Genomic DNA, 22,669 nt, shown 5'->3' with positions numbered 1-22,669 from the left:
GAAGGCCATGTAACTAAAACAATGCTTTGGAGATCGTATTAAAATAGACTGCAATTAACTAAGGAAATTATCAACATGCAGTGCGAAAATGTTCTACCCTGAAGGACATAGTTTGAATGGACTACATTAGTGCAATTTTGCATCACATTTTCCAGAGTTGCATAACGTGTACTGCTACCAGCACAATTTAGCACTAATATTCACACTGGGGCATCAGCAAAAATATATTTTTCACAAGGAGTTGCGGATGTCATTTTTGCACTTGTGAGACAGTGGAAAGATGGGTAAGAAAAATTAACTACAGAAACCTAGGTAATCTATACAACCAGAAATGTCTGAGCAACATTGCACCAATGACAGTGATGTAATCTAATTTGTGTAGAGAACAATGCACTGCATGTAGATCTCAGTGGCTAGTCAGCAGCATTCTGCAGCATGAAGCAAAGAGCTATAGGTGTATTGAATTAATGGTTTGTATAGCTTGGACCTCACCTAAAGATTGCATGCTTCACATAAAGGAGATATAAATATCACATATCCGAATGAGCCATCATTGGCTTATCTCTCTTAACTGGTGGGAGAGTGCCCAAAATGTATGTTAACCAGTGGCATAGCTTATTGTCACTCAAAAATATTTGCTAAGCCAACACTACACAGATATGCCATACATATTAGCCCTCTCCCTTACTGTGGGCTTCCTGGGGTTCACTAATCTTACTGCACTGATTTAGTCATAATTGCACAGACCTGTCTTTAGGTATATTAGACAGAACATCTACTGAATAGATTCTGGAAACTGCACATTAATGGGGAAGAGGAACAACAACACACCTTGCAGAGGAAGGTGGGTGCACTAGGTGTTGAGGGCAGGCAAGGAAGGTGCACTAGGAAAAATCAATGAAATGGTAAGGAAGAAGAGATATGCCACCCTTTCGAGTGAACTAAAAAGCAGTGGAGAGTTTGTAAAAATTGGACTATGAACCTTTTGAATCTCTAAAAGATATTTTGAGGGGCAGCAGCCGTGGCTAAGATGGCAGACGGGTGAGACGTGTTTTTCGGTCTCTTCTTCCCTACCGCTTCAGTATCTTTGCACAGCGCCCTTAGTAGCTGTCTTTGCTTAGACCCCTTCAATCTCCCAGAGTGTGGATCGCCCGAGTCCGTCTCGAATCCAAAGATGGTTCTTCCTGATGTCGTACTTTAATATTCGGGACCGCGTAGGGGACCGGGCCCTACCCCTGTCTATCTTGGTATTAGCAAACCGCAAATGGTAAATGCGGCATGTACGAGTGCTTTATATATCGTTCTAGCTATGAATGCACTGCGTACACGTTATTCTGCTTCACTACGCGGGTTCCATTTTGGAAGCAGTGGCCATCTTGTCATTGCCCTCACATAGGCTATAATGGAGTAAATACGGGCCTCACAGTACATGGGCTTCTCCTCTGACTTCTCTGTGACCTGGGCAGCTGGCTCTGCTGCCCCAGGTCAAACCGGTCTCACGAGCTCCCCTTCCTCCGTCCACCTGTGATTAGCATCAGGGCTTGACCCGTCATAAAACCCTTTCATTCTATACAATCCCCCGGCTAATCTCTTCCACACCTGCTTGTTCCTGCTTTATGACTTGTTTCCCAAAACAGGAGATGCTCATGTTTATTGGGGGGTCTATTGACATCAAATGTGGGATCTGAACCTTACTGTGTAAATCATTGTGGGCTGGCCGAACTGGAATGTGGGATGGTCATCATGACTCTGCTTTTTCGTTTGTAATGTATACTTATAATGGCCATATCGTAAACCAAGGAATGTGTGCCTGGAGCATGATATTTTGTACTTAAGGAGAAGCCCGTTCCTATGATTTTCAGCAGTCTCCTGAGAACATACACGCTGTTGTACTTCTAGGATACCTGTAATTGGTCTGCAGCCAATAAACGATTCTTTGACTTCACCCAGAAGACTCTGTGTTTCTGTAGGTCTGGAACAGGGTGAACCCAGAAGTCATAGGGTGTGTGCCCCTGCACCGCTGGGTCTAAAATACCCAGTACTTCAGTTTGGCGCCCAACTCGGGACGATTTCAGCGGTACCAGTCCAAGCCAGAGGTTCGTGAGGAGCTTCGTGTGGAAATTCCGGAGGACGGCCGCCACTTCATCGACCCCTGCATGTCGACGTGGTCCGAAAGTCTTTTCTGCGAGGTTCTCCGCGTCCCGACGGCTACGAAGGACTGCTGCCCTGATTAATCGACCTGTTTTGGACCCTTGACGAATCTGAGAGAGCGAAACAATCGAGAGAGTCTTCTGGTGACGCCATCGATCAGCAATATTCAGTTAAGTATAAGTGGAGCGTCTCCTATTTGTTTTTGGTATCCTTCGGGATCGTTTGATTTGGTAATTTGGTACTTTGGAGTTTGCAAACGCCAAAACCAGAGGACTCGTGTATTCACGAGAATATCGTATTCGATAATCCTTTGACGTTTGGATCTAGACTAGTGAGCAAAGATGCCTGGTTCTGGACTATTTGGTAGATTATTCTGTTTGGGTTGTGGAAAAGATTTCCAGCTAGAGGAATCATGTCCGGTTCCTCCGGTTGGAACTCCAACTTATGAGCTCTATGTAAAACATGGCGTAGGCCCCATTGCATATAACGAAGTATGGATCCACTACACCAGGAAAGATGGTGTTTTAAAATGGCCCCAAAATGGTAGTTTTGATACCGATATTTTAGATAATTTGGAAATTAAATTGTTTAAGAAGAAAGCCCGGCCGGCGATGTTTGACTCTTTCCGCTTATGGCGAAAGGAAGCCAAACAAAAGGAAATTAAGTTAGCGAAAAAGAATAAGAGAGAGAAAGGTATGACAGTGATGCAAGCAGCTGTACAATTTAAAGACAATGAGGAGGAGCAAATGAGTGAGCAATTGCATAGGCAGCGCCAGTTAGGGATTGACAAATGTTACCCAGCTTTACCACATTCTAAGCAGAATGAGTCCGAAGAAAAGGAGAAAGATCCCCTGATGTCACATTTGTTGAGTTCGCCACCCCCGTATGCTCAAACTGCCACGGCGCCTCCCCAGCTTGTAAATATGCCACCTCCAGTGCATATACTGCAAGCCTTGCCGCTACCGCCAGCTGCTTTGCAGCCGGTTCCTATCCCTGTAGCGCAGCCCTCTCAAGGACCGCCGGTTGTGCTTCCAACTGCCCCCGCACTTCCTGCGACTTTGCCTAATACAGCAGCTGCCTCCCCTGACACTCTTCCTTCCACCACTCCAGTACCTGTCCCTACATCCTCTTTTCTTCCCTCTGTTTTTCCCCCTGTTCTCGCCTCAGCTTCTCCTTCAGCGCGACAGCGCTTAGCTAATGTGGTTACTACATTAATGTCTCCTCTCTTTGAGTCATCTGGTGCGACTCCTGGTTTACAGCGTAAGCAATTGCGTAGCCAATTGCCTAACCCCGATGAGAAAAAGGTAATAGATAACATGGCGCGTAGATGGATTGTTTTTCCTTCACTGTATGATGTGGAATCAGTTGTCAACGTTTTCCATCAATGGGATGCCCCAAAACAGAGATATGTGTTTGAGAAAATGTGCGAAATTCTCTGTGAAGAATTGGAGGATAGTGGTAAAAATCCGAACCCGCAGGAATTGTGTAGAGTGAGGTTCGCTTTTGGAACTGGTATAATTGTGGACCGCGGAGTAGATAAAGCAGTTGCGGTTGTATTGTCCTTTAGGAATGATGATTGCCAACAATCATTGTTTGAACAAGATGTCCTTGTGGGGAAAAAGGTAAAAGCGCGACAATACCCTATGAGAGAAGTTCCCCCGGTATGGAAGGAAGCGGTTGCAGCTGCCGGTGGTAACCCCGCTGTGGCAGCGCATTTCCAGCGTGTTTGGGTGCATGTTCCATGGAAGCGCTCTGAGGTGTTAGCGCTTAAGCAGTCCTTGCCCGATCCCCGTAAAAACCCAGCAGGTCATTATAAAGAGTTGTCACAGACGGCAGGGTCATGCATTATGAATCTGGCCGACATAGACATGTTGTTTGGTAATGTTGTTCCACAGCCTCTATGGGGGTCAATTCGTAATATAGATCACAATGCAGAACTAGGGGATACATGGGCTAACATTGTTGCTGCTGATGCTAGACAAACTGGTGGTGCGAAACCAGAACCTTTAGTAGCTGAACTGCCTGGTAGAATCATCACGTATATGAAGACAATAATGCCTGCGATGCGCGTAAATTGGGACAAGTTATCTGCATGCAAGCAGAAGAAAGATGAGACAGTGTCAGACTTCTTTACTAGGTTTGAAGAAACGTTTATTGACCACAGTGGGCAGGATATGAGTACTGAGGGTGGCCAACGGTTATTTGTGGACAAGTTTGTGCAGAATTTACTTCCTGACCTGTGTAAAAAGTTAAAAGATTCAGAAAGTTCTTGGGCTGTTTCTTCTTCAGCGCAAATACTGGCTACTGCACAGTATTATGAAAATAGAGATAAAGACGAGAAAGATAGAACAGAAAAGAAAACGAAGGAACTAAAGACAAAGGTCCTTTTACAGCAGGCCTATCCGCCACGTGGAGGTCAGAATAATTATAGGCAACCCCAAGGTGTCTATCAACAACCCCAACAGTTTCAAAACAATCAGCAAAGGAATGGGTATTACCAACCACGTGTTCCTGTAGGTCCCAACCAATGTTCATACTGCAAAGAGGAAGGTCATTATAAATACAGTTGCCCTAAATTAATGCAGCGGAACGGTAATGCGTATGGCGCAAGAGGTAGGGGTGGTCAGCAAGCTCCTAGAGGCAGAGGGCGCGGAAGTGTTCCTCAGAACGCGCGTCCTCTGCCGCCTCAGAGTACCATCAATAGCTTTGATCAGCAAGCTAACGCGACTAGTAATACGGCCCAGTATTACAAGAATGATTATTATGCAGAGGACGGTGATGCAGAAAGTAATGACTACTAGGACAGCCATAGACAGAGAGAGGGAGTTGTTTCAGTGCCAGTGGATCAGAGTGGACCGTATGTTGAGGTGACTACAGCAAATGTAACGGAGCCTTTTCTGCTAGACACTGGTGCTGCAAAGAGTTCAATCATGCATTCAAAACTCCCTGGCGCACCTTTGTCTGGCGATATAAATGTTTCGGTAGGTTTTTCTGGCGCCCCAGTTAGGAACCCGATTTCTAGTCCCATGTCACTTTCTGTTGGACCTTGCGAGCTGAAAGCACCCCTGATTCTGACAACAGGTTGTGGTGAGAATTTGCTGGGATTAGATTTGTTGAAAAGATTGCACGCTACACTGTATTGTTCTCCTTCAGGAGTACAACTTACATTAGGCAAGAAAGTGATTTCCCCAATGTACTTGTCTAAAGACACAATGCCGCCTGAATTGTCATCCCTTTCGGATGCCCTTTGGGCTACTGGCCCCAATGATGTGGGCCTCTTGGAGATATCGCCATATGTGGTGACTTTAAAGGCTAATGTCAGACTGCCACGTATTCCCCAGTACAAGATCTCTAATGAAGGGCAGAAAGCATTGTTAGACATTGTCAGCGACTTGATTAATAAGGGTGTGATAGAAGAGACAAGAGGCAACGTTTGCAATAGTCCGATTTTACCTGTCTTAAAACGAACGGATCCTTCACAGCCACCTGTTTACAGATTTGTGATTGATCTTAGAGAGGTTAATAAGATTGTTGTGCCACAGTTTCCGGTTGTCCCCGATATAACCGCCTTGTTAACGATGATTCCAGCCTCTGCTGCATGGTTTTCAGTGATTGATTTAAAGAATGCTTTCTTTAGTATCCCAATTGCAGAAGAGAACAGGGACATTTTTGGTTTTAGTCTGGGAGGCCGAAGCTTCCGCTTCAAACGCGCTCCCCAGGGCTACTGTGAGAGTCCATCAATATATAGTCAAGCTTTGAAAGCGCAGCTTGATGCACTTGTTTTACCTAGTGGCGCTATCCTGATTCAGTACGTGGACGATTTACTGATCGCTGCGGATACTGAAAAGATTTGTAAAGAAGCCACATTGTCACTGTTGCGCCATTTATCCGCTTTCTATCACAAAGTGTCTCTCTCTAAGCTGCAATATTGTCGACAAGAAGTGACCTACTTAGGTCATCTCTTATCGAAGGAGGGAAGGAAACTGACCCCAGAAAGAATTCAAGCCATTGCACAGTTGAGTGTGCCAAAAACACAGAGAGAAGTACGTGCTTTCTTGGGCATTACCTCATACTGTAGGCATTGGATCCCTAGTTTTTCTTTATTGGCAAAACCTTTGTTAGCCTTAACATGCAAAGACACACCGAATCCTATCCCATGGTCTGAAGAGTGCCAGAAAAGTTTTGTGGAATTGCGTAATGCATTATGTTCAGCACCTGTGTTGGGTACCCCTGACTACAGTAAGCCTTTTACATTGGTATGTTCACGAGAAAGATGGTTGTGCGTTGTCAGTGTTAACACAGCCTTTTGGCGACAGACCGCGCCCATGCGCATATTTTTCATCCACCTTGGAGCCTGTAGCAAGGGCATTGCCAAGCTGTCTGAGAGCGACAGCTGCTGCAGCGATGTCTATCCGACAATCTGCTGGTTTGGTAATGGACAATACATTGATTGTTATGGTTCCACACGCTGTAGACACATTATTAAATAGGACCAAGACACAACACTTGACTAGTGCGCGATTATCAGGTTATGAACTTACACTGTTAGCAAATCACATACACATAAAGAGATGCAATACGCTGAATCCAGCCACGTTGTTGCCAATTCCAGCAGACTCAGATGAGATTGAGCAACATGACTGTCTGTTCAGAACAGAAGAAGAGACGAAAGGGAGAGTAGATCTAAAAGATACTCCCCTGACTGAGTGTGATGGCACTTTATGGGTAGATGGTTCATGTTTCAAGCTCCCTAATGGTGACACGACTGCTGCATATGCTATCACGACTTTGCACACGGTCGTGGAAACTGCACGAGTGCCACATAATTCGGCCCAAGCAGCAGAATTAATCGCTCTCACGAGAGCATGCGTGTTGTCTGAAGGAATGAGAGTAAACATATACACAGATAGCCAGTACGCCTTTGGCGTGGCTCATAATTTTGGGCGTTTGTGGAAGGAGCGTGGGTTCCTGACGTCGCATGGAGCTAAAATTCAGAATGGCAAGTTGGTGAATGATCTCCTTGAGTCACTGACCCTACCGTTGCAAGTTGCGATCATGAAATGCAGTGCGCACAGGAAAGTCACAGATGATGTTGGACGTGGGAATGCGTTTGCTGATGAGACCGCGAAAGAAACAGCACAGAATGTGAAGACTAGAATATATGTTGCAGGCCCCGCAAGATGGGTTAATGATGTGGGAATGTGTGAAAACACAATAGAGAGTGTGAAGTCGCTTCAAGCGGAAGCCACAGAGGGAGAGTTAAGCAAGTGGAGAGAAAGTATGGGTAAGTTGGATGAGAATGGTTGTTGGATTGATCTGACAGAACATAGGCGATGGTTGTTGCCTGATGCATATGTGCTTCCAGTGGTTACTATGGCACATGGAATGGCACATATCAGTACGAAAGGTATATGCAAGTTGTTGGCTCCAGTATGGCAGAATGCTGGGACTCCCAAGTGTGCAGAGAATGTGGTCAAGAATTGCATAGTATGCTTGAAGTACAACCCTGGTAGGGGAACCCCAACTCCAGCTGGTCACTTTGCACCCCCATCATGTCCATTCGAAGTTTTGCAGCTGGACTTTATTCACATGGAAAGGTGCAACAACCTGAAATATGTACTGGTGGTTGTTTGTGCTTTCTCAAAATGGATAGAGGCTTATCCTCTGAAAGATAACACTGCCCTATCCACAGCCAAAGCCCTTGTGAAGGAATTTTTCCCTAGGTTTGGGATGCCAAGAATGGTGTGGTGTGATAATGGAAGTGAGTTTGTGGGTAAAGTGATGAAGAATGTATGTGAAGGGCTAGGGATAAAGCAGAAGTTCCATGCTGCAAATCACCCCCAATCAGCTGGATTAGTAGAACGCTACAATGGAGCCTTAAAGCTCAAGCTGGCCAAAATCCAGGCGAGCACCGGTCTTAAATGGCCTGACGCTCTGCCTTTAGCACTCCTGTCCACCAGAATGACCATACACTCACGAGTGGGACTTAGCCCTTATGAGGTTGTTTTTGGCCGTCCGGCCAACGTATGGGGTGTACCGAGGCCTACGAAGTTCAGTGAGATAGAGCATCCAGTACTGCTCGATTACCTGTATGATTTGACTGTTAAACTGCGTATTTTGCACCAACAGGTACATGATACTCTTCCCCAAGCTTCTGAACCTCCTGGACACCCTATCAACCCTGGTACGTGGGTGCTAGTCCGAAATTTCTAGCGCAAGAGCAACGACGAGCCTCGCTGGATCGGCCCTCATCTTGTTCTTCTTTCAACAAGATCAGCAGTCCGAGTGAAAGGGAAGAAGCACTGGATCCATGGTACCCACTGTAAGGTAGTCCCCTTGCCTCTGCCATATGACCAGTGGGTCAAGGAGGGTATCGCCGACTCTGAGACAGACACTGTGCCTCGTTTTGTACCATTCAGTGACGCACGCATAAGAGGCACAGTTTCAGACCAAGAGAGTGACAATATTCTGCAGGAAGCTGTGCCACCATCAAATCGACTGGACACCACTGAGCCTGAACTTTTGTTTCAAGACCAAACAGCACCTGGCCGTCTCCGCTATAATTTGAGACCTAGGCCCATGGACAAATAAAGATTTCCTCACTATTCCCTTTTTTTAAATTTTTTGCTCTCCCGTCTGAAGGACTTTCTTGATTTTTTGTTTTTCGAACCACCATCCGGGTTCTGCCGCAGGGTCGCGGTGCCAAGACTTTGGGGTACAGGCCGAAGACGCTAGGTCAACGGTTCTGGTTGGTCTAGGGCGTTTCCCTGGACTGACAGGCGTGCCCCTTAGCAGAAGACACTCATCCACCGCGAGCGGCCCGAGTAGAGGATGGAGTTTTTTAAGATGGAGAGACCGATTGAGGAAATGAACTTTAACGCAAGGATGTGTAGAATTGTAAAAAGTAAATGTTTTGTCTTTTTGTGCCTTTTTACACTGTGTAGTATCATGATGTTTATTGTAGGATTTGCGTTCTTCTCCGCTCAAAAGCCCATTGAACCCACTGAACAGCCTATATCTCCTTCTACTGCCTCCTCTCACTCTTTTCACCCTTTGCCTGAGCACGAACAGACCAGACGATCAGAGTTCGTAAATAACTCGTTTATCCAACTCTTGCACCAGCACCAACTGGTAATGAATACGACCAATTGCTGGGTGTGTGGGTTAATGCCACATACCATTAACAAGGGTATTCCCTACCTGGTGCTGCCGTACAGTTACAATGGATCGTCATGGGCATTCCAAACCATGTTTCTCTATGCTCTAGATACATACTCCCCTCGCCAACCGCATTCCATCAGACCTATCACCAATAATAAGGCTTTGATGAAAGGAGTTGCCGATATGAGTAGGGATATCGATGCATACTCATCCATTACCAAAGAAGAGTTGAGACCTTATGTAGGATGGAACGCGACGGGGTATAGTATTAGTCTGGGTGAAAGACAGCGAAAAATCTCATCTCCAATCTGGGTCGTACCCCACATGGGTCGGTTCTGCTTAAAGGGTAATGGTCAGAATCCTAGAGCTCAACTGGGAAGAAGTGACTGTACTGAAACGTACACTTTTCCGTCACAGTTTTCCCCTGCGTTTTTGGCTGCCAAGGGCACATATTTCATCTGTAATGACTGAGCATATACATGGCTGCCCCCTGATTTCTCGGGCACATGTTATATTGCGAACTTGCTACCGCCGACATTTACTGCTGCCTCTGACTATCACAAGACCAGAGTTGTGAGAGGTGTGATTAGTAAGGAGGATACTGCCGGTCAGGAAGCGGGAGACTTCTTCTTGGGTTTCCTGCCGTTTTGGGGACCTATGGTCAACAGTAGGAACCTGAGACAGCTGACTCGTGTGGTTGAATCCACTGTCAATGTAACGGCTGGTGCCCTTAGTAATCTGACAGCTGAGCTCCAAGCGGATCGCCTTATGACTTTGCAGAACCGCATGGTTCTAGACGTTATTCTTGCAGACCGCGGTGGGGTATGCAAGGTCATCCAATCCAGTTGCTGCATTTTCATACCAGATAATGCTCCAACAGTGTATCAAGCCATCTCCAAACTCCATAAAATATCTGAATCCATACACGTGGATAAGGGAGATTGGTCACTGGTGGGGTGGTTCTGGGAATTGATATCTGCCTGGGGTTGGAAAGTTCTGATGGTCATTGGAATGATCTTAGCCATTCTTTTCCTGTTCTGTCTGTGTATACAGTGTGCTCCTGCGATATGTGGTCTCTGTGCTACCTTATGTGTAAGGAAACCTGTATCGAGGGACGAGCTAAGTAATAGGATGATGCTACAGCAACATCTCCATGACTTTGTGAACATTGACCTAGACTCGGATTAAGATGAGTATAGTGATTGCCTATGTAAGGGCAAAAGGAGGGTCTGTCGTACTTTAATATTCGGGACCGCGTAGGGGACCGGGCCCTACCCCTGTCTATCTTGGTATTAGCAAACCGCAAATGGTAAATGCGGCATGTACGAGTGCTTTATATATCGTTCTAGCTATGAATGCACTGCGTACACGTTATTCTGCTTCACTACGCGGGTTCCATTTTGGAAGCAGTGGCCATCTTGTCATTGCCCTCACATAGGCTATAATGGAGTAAATACGGGCCTCACAGTACATGGGCTTCTCCTCTGACTTCTCTGTGACCTGGGCAGCTGGCTCTGCTGCCCCAGGTCAAACCGGTCTCACGAGCTCCCCTTCCTCCGTCCACCTGTGATTAGCATCAGGGCTTGACCCGTCATAAAACCCTTTCATTCTATACAATCCCCCGGCTAATCTCTTCCACACCTGCTTGTTCCTGCTTTATGACTTGTTTCCCAAAACAGGAGATGCTCATGTTTATTGGGGGGTCTATTGACATCAAATGTGGGATCTGAACCTTACTGTGTAAATCATTGTGGGCTGGCCGAACTGGAATGTGGGATGGTCATCATGACTCTGCTTTTTCGTTTGTAATGTATACTTATAATGGCCATATCGTAAACCAAGGAATGTGTGCCTGGAGCATGATATTTTGTACTTAAGGAGAAGCCCGTTCCTATGATTTTCAGCAGTCTCCTGAGAACATACACGCTGTTGTACTTCTAGGATACCTGTAATTGGTCTGCAGCCAATAAACAATTCTTTGACTTCACCCAGAAGACTCTGTGTTTCTGTAGATCTGGAACAGGGTGAACCCAGAAGTCATAGGGTGTGTGCCCCTGCACCGCTGGGTCTAAATACCCAGTACTTCACAGACCACGTAAAGTAGAGCTGGAAAAGCGTCCGGAAAGGTACACAGTGGCGCCTGATAGCAAAATGACGGCATCCCGTGTGGGCTGGTGAGTAGCAGCCTGGCAGTGGCACCAAAGGACCTTGTACAGCGTGTGTTGGAGGCTGACCCCGTGGCGCTGCCCCTGGCTGGATTGCACAGCTGCAATCATTGCAGTAGAAGAGGTGACCTGGTGCTGTTTGCTGTTAAGCCCTGTGCTACTGGAGGGGATGTCCCAGGTCAAACAGGATTACTTTAGAAGCCATCCTAGGGTCATTCGATGGTCATCCTACTACATTAGAAGTCATTTTCACATCATCAGACATCATCAAGCTCTTGAAGTCGTCAGCAAAGCTGAAAAGCTCAGCCTGGTGATTTGTGGGTGACTTGAAAATGAGTATCCGATGACTTTAATAGGTGTCATTATTCGTAATGATTTAAGGATGACTTGAAAATGAGTATCTGATGACTTCAAAAGGTGTCGTTATTCCTGATGATTTAAGGATGACTTGAAAATGACTATCCGATAACTTAACAAGATGAGATTTGTCCTGCTGACTTTGGGATGATCTGAAAATAAGTATCTGATTACTTCAAAGGTACTATTGTGTTTTCAATTAGATGTTTTTGCTACTGGTGATTTTAACAGGAATTGCTTGTCTATTTAGAGAGCATGTCCATCAATTTTGTTTCAGTTTTTCTAGAAAAATGCAAACTGTTCGATGATTGCACGATTAATTGCGGATAAACGCAAAATGACATATACGTTTTCTATTCTACACAACTGAGCATACAATATGCTTTAGCAAACTGTGCATAAGTCATAGGTTATTTTTTAACACATTTTTTTATTTTTGTCTCTTTCTTTTTGTACAAAACAGATAAAATAGACATTCACTGTAAAAGGATCAATGTCTAACATTAATAAAGATGAACATTGGGGGGCGTGGGCAAGCGCGGGCTGAAAATGGCCGTGCTGTAAGGGAGCTCCGTCCTCTCACCCAGCCCACGACTATCCTGAGTGAAGATCCGCCGTGCCCAGCAACGATTACAGGCATCGGAACGAGAGCGGAGCCCATCCCGCCTGCTCCGGTGCTCAAGAAGTGCCCAGTGGCGGAGAAATTGCCTTCGGATGTTCGGACCGCGGCTAGGCCTGAGGCCGTGACCCACAGTGCGGGGCCCGGCCGACTGTGGAGCTCCGCATTGTCCTCGGAAGTCGGCGGTGGCCCAGCAGTTGGAGGCGGGCGCGGGAGCGCTCGTGGTGGCGGTTGATGCGGGGACTGTGGTGTGTGGCCACGGAGGCGGCGGCAGCAGCAGCGGAAGTGTGCTAGGAGCCCCGCCGGAGGTCCGCTGGAGGGAGAAACAAGCAGTAGAGGCGATACAGAGCGCGCCTGCCGGGAAGTGAAAGATGGCGGCAGCGCGTCCCTGACTTGAGCAGCCTCCCGCCGTCCCGACCGCGGATGTTGATCTGGCGGCACCGGAAGTACTGGGGGCCTTTTAAGACCCGTGCCCCCTGCTGCCTGCACCCCCATGGTGAGTTGTGAGTGGTGGAGCAACTGCAGTGTGGGGGCAAAGCACAGACCGGGCAGCGGGGCACTGGACTAATAAGCCCTGATCTGGACATACCCTGTTCGGACTATTCACACCCCCCTCCCGTTCTGGAATGTGGGCCCCGGGCTGTGGGTGCAGGAGGAGCCACGATACTGCTACTGCCAAATTGGGCCAGGAGTGCTCATCGTGTATTACCAGCAGGATTGGTGGTGCTGCTGGCAGTGGGGGTACAAAGCGGAGCGAGCTCGACTGGACTGGGGCCGGGGGACGGTGTGGGGCCTGTGTTGGGGGACGCCTCCCCCCTTTTCCCTCTGAAGGTGTGCAAACCTGCCCGGATCCAGTGGAGAGGCCTGCTGAATCTGCTGTTTTCTGGCCCGGCGGGTCAGGACCCAGTACATAGCCGGGAGCGTGCTCACGTGACCCCCACAGGAAGATACATATCGGAGCAGGGGACTTCGGTGTCCGAGGTCGGCTGAGGAAGACAGAGCCCGGCGGGGGAGTGCAGGTGGAGAAGCGGAACGCAGAGTAACTGGCCAGGTGGGTGCACGGGCCGTGCGGTGACTATTGGTGGAGGCGCATTCCTAGCGGTGTCGTCCATCCTCGGCCTGCATCATACAGGTCGCCCCTGTGTGCCCGTGTTGAACAGATTAGCGCCATTCCCGGCAAATTCTCGGCACCCCTCTGGAGTTGGACGGTTTGTGTGTGCTGGAGCGGGCAGGGATGGATCACGTAAAGACCACGGGCCGCGTGGATCCAAGAGCACGCAATCAAACAAATTAGTTTGCTATACTGTCCCTAAAGACGCACAACAGACCCGTGAGCCCAGGGATTCAGGCTCCGGAGGTCCGGGTGAGGAGGAGCAAGAAATCTCTCTCAAAGATGTTATGGCTGCCATCACTGGGGTCAAGACTTGTCTGGACACTGTGGCTATAGATGTCAACCTCATTAGGGTGGATATGGGAAACTAAATGAAAAGGTCAAGCAAGTGGAAATGATGACCGCTAGCTTAGTGGAGGATGTCACACAGCTCCAGGGGGCGGTGAAGGAACTGCAGGACTTCCGTGCCTTTGCAGCCCTCAAGTTGGACGACTATGAGGGTCGCCTGCGTCGCAATAACATACGCATTCTTGGGGTTCCGGAAAATTCCGAGGGACTAACGCCAGACCTTTTTGTTGAGGACCTGATTCTCGACCGCTTGCAACCCAAGGGCCTCAGCAGGTTTTTTGTTGTTGAACGTGCCCACAGGATCCCGGGCGGCCATCCCAAGCCAGGCGCTCCCCCACGGCCCATGTTGGCGCGGGTCCTGAACTTTCAGGATAGAGACATCATTCTTCAGAATTCCAGAGCAGGAGCCCCCCTGCGGTTTGAGAACAAGGAAATATCCTTCTTTCCGGACTTTACCCAGCGGGTGCAGCGACGAAGACGATCCTTCATGTCGGTCAAGCGTGTCCTCAGAGATCGGGGAATGAAGTACTCCATGTTGTTCCTTGCCCGCCTCCGGGTTGAGGCGGAGGGGAAAGTGTGGTTTTTCGAACATCCCGAGGCAGCTGCTGACTGGATTGAGAGTAGAAGTGCGAGGATTCCAGCCGATGGAGGTGGGGGTGACGTTGACAATAGCCCATCGGCCTGAGAACAGACTTGTCCGGGAGTCGGGCTCATACCTTTGGAAGTGCGTGGGGGGGTGGGGGGGTTTCAGGGGCCTCCGCCTTTTGGTAAATGGACTTACATGGGCCAGTATGACTTGAGTAAAGTGGGTACACTGTAGATTTGCTGGGCAGGGTGGGGGCGGACTACTTCCTCCCCCCCTCCGAGGGTTTTTCTTTCTCTTTTGAATAGTTTCTAGGGCGACAGGCACTCTGCAAGTTTTTCATGGGCAGTTTTAAGCCCAGGGGACAGGGCAGCGGGGTTGGGGGTTGTTGGGTGCGTATGTTTTATGTTTGGTTCGAAGTTTTGACTACGTCAGCAACTGCTATTGATACAATGCTCCGGGAAATGGGGGTGACCGAGGGAAGTTTTGATACATTTTGAAATGGCACCAGAGGAGGATCGAGGGGTTAAACTGTTGAGTTGGAACGTCAATGGGCTGGGGGATAAAATCAAGCGTAGTGTCGTTCTTCAAGGAATTAAGCGTTACGCCCCTGACATCGTTCTGTTGCAGGAAACCCACTTGGTTGGCAACACGTGCAGGGCGCTGCACAGAGGGGAATATGTCTTATTGGCGCATGCAGGCTTTACCACGGGTTCCCGGGGGGGTTGGTATAATGATGAAGAGGGCCTTTCCCCTTGTGGTGCAGAATACACGGTCGGATACTAGAGTCCGTAATGTAGGGGTCTCGGGCGTGTGTGAGGGCCACCCGATTACCTTTCTGTCTGTCTATGTACCCCCGGGCCTCCAGGCAACCACATTCCGGGACTTGGGTACGCTGCTGTTGGAGATCCCAGAGGGTCTCTTGGTGTTGGGAGGGGACTTGAACTTGGTGGCTTCGGGGGACCTGGACCGGCATCCCCCCCAGGCCATACCCTGCTCACACTGCTGGCTGCCTGACTTCCTGGAATCCCTGGGGTTGGTGGATGTATGGAGGGTCTTTCACCCCGATGCTTTGCATTATACCTTCCACTCTGGGGCGCATGGGAGCCTCTCTCGAATTGACTATTTCCTGGTACCTGCTGCCCAAATTGCCCATGTTCGAGAGGTGAGACACCTGGCTAGTGGCATTTCAGATCACTCACCAGTCTGGCTCCAGGTGGTGCTAGGCCACCAGCAACAGGGGCGAGTCGCCCCCATCAATCCATGGTATCTTCGCAATCCACATGTCCGCCGGGAACTGTGTGGGGCCATGGATGGCTATTTCAACGAGAATGAAGGCTCGGTGGAATACCCGCAGATGCTCTGGGAGGCATTTAAGGCAGTGATACGGGGTCAGGCCCTTTCCTTAATATCCAGGAAGAAGAAGGAACAACGCAAGGAGTTGTTAGCGCTGGAGGTAGAGGTGGACACACTGGAAGCAGACTTGAATGTAGCGGCTACACCAGACAAGCTCCACATCCTCAAACTTAAGCAGCGGGAATACAGGGCGATTGCGACTGACCAGGCGAAGGCCACGGGGAGAGCGGTTCAGGGGCGTCTGTATGAGTTGGGTGATAAGGGAGGGAAACTTTCGGCCTGGTTGGACAAGAAAGAGTGGGCAAGCCGGCTGGTACCTGAACTTCGAGGACGGGAGGGAGCCTCCCTGTCTGACCCGCAGGCCATCGCAGACTGCTTTGCGGCCCACTATCAGACTGTCTACACTTCAGCTGCCCCCTACCCTATTGAGGACTCCCGCCAGGTGCTCACTGACATCACTTTGCCAAGGCTGTCAGCAGTCGACCATGATTTCATGGAAAGGGAATTGTCCGATGACGAAATCTGGGCAGCTATACGTTCGCTCAAACCTGGTAAAGCCACCGGCCCTAACGGACTACCGATTGATCTGTACAAGCTCAAGCCGGACAAGTTAGCCCCCTATCTGATGTTCGAGGACGCGAGGCAAGCGGGAATTTTGCCCTTAGACCAACGTACGGCCACAATTATCACTATCCACAAAGAGGGGAAACCTAACAACGAGTGTGGCTCATACAGACCAATATCACTGTTGAACGCAGAGCCCAAGATCTTGGCTAAGCTTCTTGCTACCCGGCTCTTGACGACGATTGGGTTTCTGGTCCACCCTGACCAGTCAGGGTTCATACCGCAACATGGCGCTGAACCTGAGCAGGGTCCATGGGGTTCTGGGCAGGGCAGCCACCATATCGGAGCCGGCGGTGATAGTATCGCTGGATGCGGCCATGGCCTTTGATACCATCGAATGGCCCTATCTTTGGGCGGTGTTAGAGAAATTTGGATTCAGCCCTAAATTTATACAGTGGGTGCAGTTATTGTATTCACAACCCATGGCCCAAGTGGTGGTTAACAACAAGAAATCGACTGCCTTCGAGTTCGGCAGAGGGACCCGCCAGGGTTGCCCCCTGTCCCCGCTGCTGTTTGCCCTAGCTTTGGAGCCATTGGCAGCGTGGATACGCCAGGATCTGAGTGTACGGGGTATGCGTTGGTCCCCAGACTGGGAGGACCGGATTTCTCTCTATGTGGACGACATCCTCTTGTACCTGCCCTCCCTGAGGAAATCACTGATAGTGGTCTTGGATATTTTCACGACCTTTGGTCAGTATTCAGGCTATTCCATAAATTGGAGCAAGTCCCTCCTATACGTGGTGGCGGTTGAGTCCCTGCTTCTACCGCCTGGGTGCCCACTGCAAATCTGCACCGAGGGGTTTACCTACTTAGGCATCTTTCTCAGTTTAGATTCCTCTCTTCATTACTTTCGAAACCTTTAGCCCCCCCCTGTTTCAACGGCGCAAATACATTGCCAGGTGGAAGGCGCTACCCCTCTCGATGCTAGGTAAAGCCGCCCTCTTTAAGATGATGTCTCTTCCCCGATTCCTGTATGCCCTTCAGAATTCCATGGATCTGATACCCCCGTCATATTTCAGAGAGGTTGAGAGCCTCCAACGGGACCTGTTGTGGAATGGTAAACCGCGCATTGCTCTCGATAAACTCTCCCTAAATTGGTAAGATGGTGGCATCAGCCTCCCAGACATACGATTGTATTATTGGGCGTCCCACCTGTCCGCCATCAACCACTACACATATGTTCAGCCATGGGACCCGGGATATACCATGGATAGGTGGCTCCTCCCGGGGGGGACCTTTAGTAGAGCCCTTTATTCTAGGCCCCGGCGTTATCCTCTTACAGGCCCCACGAACCATTCAGTACACGTGTGGCATGCGGCCACCAATCGCTTAGGCTGGAAGCGGAAGTTGACGCTAGCAACACCGCTATGGGCTTCCGAGCAACTGGGTGACTTATGGCAGAGTAAGGGATTTGACAAGTGGGATCTCATTGGTATTGCACGCATAGGGGATCTGTGGGATAAATCTGATATTAAGTCTTTTGAAGCGCTACAGCAGCAATATAGCATGACCGAATCAGAGCGCTTCCGCTCCATACAGGTTCGACACGCGCTTTGCACACACTTATTGCCCGGCACCATGCTGCCGGAATCCTCCCCACTGGAAGATAGGATACTAGATGGCCATCTCCCTGACAGCACTATCTCTCTGATATATAAAAAGCTGGTAAATAAAGTCTCGAATCCCCTCCTGGCGCTTCGAGAAAAGTGGACCAGGGATGGCATAGAAATGGATGATGAGGAATGGCAGGAGGCAGTCTCCTCTCCCAGGGTGGTAGCAATTTCAGCTCGCCTCCGTCTCGTCCAATTAAAACTCCTGCACCGTATCTATGTAACAGGGCCCCAACTGGTGCGAATGGGAAGGGCGGAAGAGGGTGCCTGCAGGCGTGGTTGTGGTCAGCTGGGGACCTTTTTCCATATTCTTTGGGAGTGTACACAGATCCAACCCCACTGGCGTGCCATTCATGACATTATTAATACTGTTCTATCAACGCAGCATCGAGTGGAGGCCCGTAGGTGTCTCCTGAACATTTGGGAGCCGACTGATTTAAATGTCTGCCTGATGCAGTGGGCAACCCTGGGGATTGGGAAAAAGACATGGATTGGGCAATGTTCAGAGAGAAGACTGTATCACGAGGATGTCCCCAGAGATGGTCTTGTGTGTGGGGCCTGTGAAACTCCCACCGTGGAGATATTTGTCAGCCCCCTTAACCCCTGCATGTGAGAATTCCCCTTCGCCCTAGGCCTTCTATCATGCACGATGGTGAGTGGAGTATTGCCTTCTGTATAGCTGATGCCCATTGGTCTGTTCCTCCTGTATGATCAAGCAATTGCTGATGTATGTTTTTTTGTTTGTTAAATAATAAAAATATATTTAAAAAATAAATAAATAAATACATAAATAAAGATGAACATTGGCCATTGTATGCATAGTCACTGAAGTTAAGGGACAATGAAATATGAAAATATGTGGCAGGATAGACTAAATAATGTAACAAAAATAAATGCTGCACATTATGCAATCACTGGAGGCACATTATGCAGCAGAATCTTTATCTAGCCATCTGATATTTGATGATTTGTACCGCAAAACAATACACAAAGAGACGGAAACAAGCATCCATCAAACAAATACACAAATTATGAAATATTTTGTTTAATGCACAAACAAATGCATTTTTTTTTTTTTACTTTTAATGGGAAGGTTGAAGCTTTTCTAAACTCAATTGAGACCACCCATTGGCTATACTGTATTGTATTTGATGTACTTGCACTGCTTCCAAAAATCAATGTGAGGATACTAAATGAATTATTAGCGGCACATTTATAAAACATTTTTGATTGTTCAGTTGTACATTTTGCTTCTATATTGATATACACTTTATTATTTGGCCAACATTACTATGTTTTATGAGCAGTCTAGGACCCCTGTGTAGGTGTCGCGGACCCCTAGGTGTCCTTGGAGCACAGGTTAAGAATGCATATCAAGATGATTTCTAATCAAATGTGCTATAAAAAGAGACATGCGTGTAGGAGAACTTTCTATCATGATTTGCCTTAATCTATTTCAAATCGATTTGGCATTTCACTTACAAATGAGTGTACCTGAATGTAAAAACAGGCACATTTTATCATTGATATCCTGATAGCTGTGATGTAGCTATCTACTACTACCAGATGAACTGGTTCCCTGATGTCATAGGAGTCACACTTAAGTGGAACCATGAGTGCTAGGTTAACAGACATGTCTGGCTGCTTACACTGAATGAATCTAGTGACTCTGCCATAAGCAAACACTCCAGGTTCTGTTTCATATTTTATTACACTTTGGTCTCTCCTCTGAATACGAGTGTAATTTGAACTGTAAACAAGAAGATTGCTTTGTTCTAAAAATATTTTGTTATAGGCTACTACATCAGAGCCTAAGATATGAGTGATCTGAGTTACTGCTATATATTCATTCTCTGTTAGGCTGTAAGGGTATGTAGAACCAGCGCTGTAAATGCATTTTTCTATTTTTAAGTATCGCTGTCTCTTCCTATTATATGAACACATCATACTCTGGTAAAATTCAGCCTCAACACTATCAGGAGGCAAATGATTTTCCATTAACACAGGTATTACTTGTATCATATTTACTGCATCTAGAATGTGTGTTTCTATGCCTACTGTACCATGCACATGTTGTAAAAGAAAACCATTAAGATCTTCAAAAACAAAACAATTAGTAGTAAACAGAGGCCCTGCTGCTCTTACACGGCCTACTAAGTGGACCAATTGATGTACATTCATTGTCAAAAATCTTTTTTCATATAAATCATTAAACAGTATCACAAACAAAAGTAAACACTGCTTGTTGTAGGTGTAACGTTACTTGTGTTTTATGGCAAATGAATGGACAGAAGCAGCTAAATTCCAGAGGGGCAACTCTGAGCAAAGGAAAGATGTTTGGCCTCCTGGAAGGGCCCGTTCGTTTTTAGTTTTTGTTATGAGGGGGGAGCCTGCAGGCCAAGGTCAACCCCGATTCTGAGCACGGGGCCTCGCATAAAAAAGAGCAGGCAGTCCTAGACCCCCGGCCCCAGGTCTTGAATTGGGCCGGGTCCTGCCGGTGCTGACCGGTAATCTTTAGGTGACCTTCTCTACCCCTCACTGCCATAGGGACTAGATTTTCTGTTTTAAATATATAGCGCACACTGGGAGCGCATTTAATCGAGCACCAGTTAAAATATAAAGGGGAAACGTTATTCAAATCACGGGAGGTGCAGGCTCGAACCTGCTTTCTTAACTTGAAGGTCGACTGCTCTAACATTAGGCCACAGCGTTCGCCACCAAAAACAAGTAAAATCTTTAGTATTATATACAACAAAGTGAGAGTTGTTGCTTATTTATCTGAAGCAAATTACACCCATTGACAAAGCCAATAGTCCTGGGTTGTTGTAGGTGTAATATTACTTGTGTTTTATGGCAAAATGAATGGACAGAAGCAGCTAAATACTAGTGGGGCAGCACACTATGCTAAGCACAGATTTTTGGTTTAAGCACTAGTTACTTTACACATGGACCCGTTCATTTGTTTGTTTTTGGGACACCTTCAACCTCACGGTATGCCCCAGTGCACACGGATGCAGTGCCAGATGCATGTATATCTGAATGTGTACTGCATAATAGCTTAGTGTATTTGTATAGTGACAATGGCTGCTTAGCAGCTGATGGCACACCATCTTTCCAGATCGAAAGTGTAGTGAGAGATGCTGAGGAAAGTGGATTAGAGCTGTGTGCTCGGCGGCAAAAGCCGACAGAGCATAGAATTAGACCCACCAGTCACCTCAGTGGGGGTTGCAAGCAGTCATCACTTTGGTACATCAGGGAGGCTCACCAGAAGCGATGTTAATAAGGCGTTGTTAACCTGCAATCCCTTTACATTGGTAATACATAGGGGCCATATATACAGTGCCCATGGCACCAAGGTATTAGTATAAAGTCTCCCCCAATGCCACTTGGTTTATCACTTAAATAGCAGCTTAATATAGGTCTTGTAAATGCAGTCATTTTTGAAAGGGATGTAAAAATGAGCATTTACATAACTGTCTTGCCTCTTAGTTCACCAAAGACCATAATTTTTGGCCCTTGAGAAAATGTTTGAGTACCCTTGCTTTAAATTGTTTATGTACATTACACTTTCTGTCCTCTTCCTGGTTTCTACTTTGCCTCCCAACTTCTCTCTTTGCTCCTGATGCCTTGAAATACCTGGGTCGGGTGGCTTAGTGCGATAATGCGTCATGGTCAAAGGTTCAGATTATGGTGGGTCCACTCAACCATTCACCCTTCTGAGGTAGACAAAATGAGTAACATTGAGTTGGGCAATGATAAACATGTTGTTCAGCGGCAAGATAGCCCTGGGTGAACGTGCACTTTACAGATGCATGTTATGTGGAAGTTACATGTGGTCGGCATATAATGCTTTGTGCATAAGACCACTAGTAACAACTTATTTAAGTATTTCTATGGCATTTACCACACCGTCTACAGTCTCCAAAGCTGTCTTTGCTCCTGCTGCCTTGAGGTGCATGTGGTTTGCATATGGTGCAGATATATGGGAGCTCCCTTGCCCCAAACACCTATAATTCCCTTTTCTTCCAAGAAATCCCCACTCTAGCTTTTTTCCCCTGGCAAACAGCATCAGAAGTCTTCCCGTAGTCCTATGGGGCTCACAGTGGTCACTTTCTACCGTTAGAAGCATGTGATACAATGGATGAGATGAGGCATGGTTAATGGTGTGTACAGCTGTATTGCGCTACCAAGCAACGCCAATTTAATTGCTTTCTGCATGATGGTAAAGAGTTAATTTATTGCAGCTCCATAGGGATCTGCCTACCATTATATCACATGAATGCAATCCCTTTAGCACCTAACGGCTAGGGCGGTCAACCTCGAATCTGGGGAACTGGGTTCGAGTCTCGGCAATGACGTTGAACATCCTGTGATTCTGGGTAAATCACTTAATCTCCCCGTGCCTAACAAAATAAAAATAAAAAATAAAAATTAACATGTTCTCATGTAATGCAACTGATACTATGTAAAACGCTCTGATACCCGATTCGGGTCAAGTTCGCGCTATATAAAACTCTGTAAAATATATATATATTTTTTTTTAAACTGGATGATTATGCAATTTCCTCAATGGCCTTCAGTCGA

General features: G+C 47.4%; 1 protein-coding gene across 4 annotated transcripts in view; it reads right to left on the bottom strand.

Annotated features, from left to right (window-relative positions):
* ARMH4 (armadillo like helical domain containing 4) overlaps nt 1-22,669 on the bottom strand; it is a 776,849-nt gene that overhangs the window by 733,382 nt on the left and 20,798 nt on the right. The window lies entirely within an intron of this gene.

The sequence above is a fragment of the Triturus cristatus genome, chromosome 9 (assembly GCF_964204655.1).
Source record: "Triturus cristatus chromosome 9, aTriCri1.1, whole genome shotgun sequence".
Taxonomy (NCBI): domain Eukaryota; kingdom Metazoa; phylum Chordata; class Amphibia; order Caudata; family Salamandridae; genus Triturus; species Triturus cristatus.
This window is presented reverse-complemented; position numbering and strand designations above follow the sequence as displayed.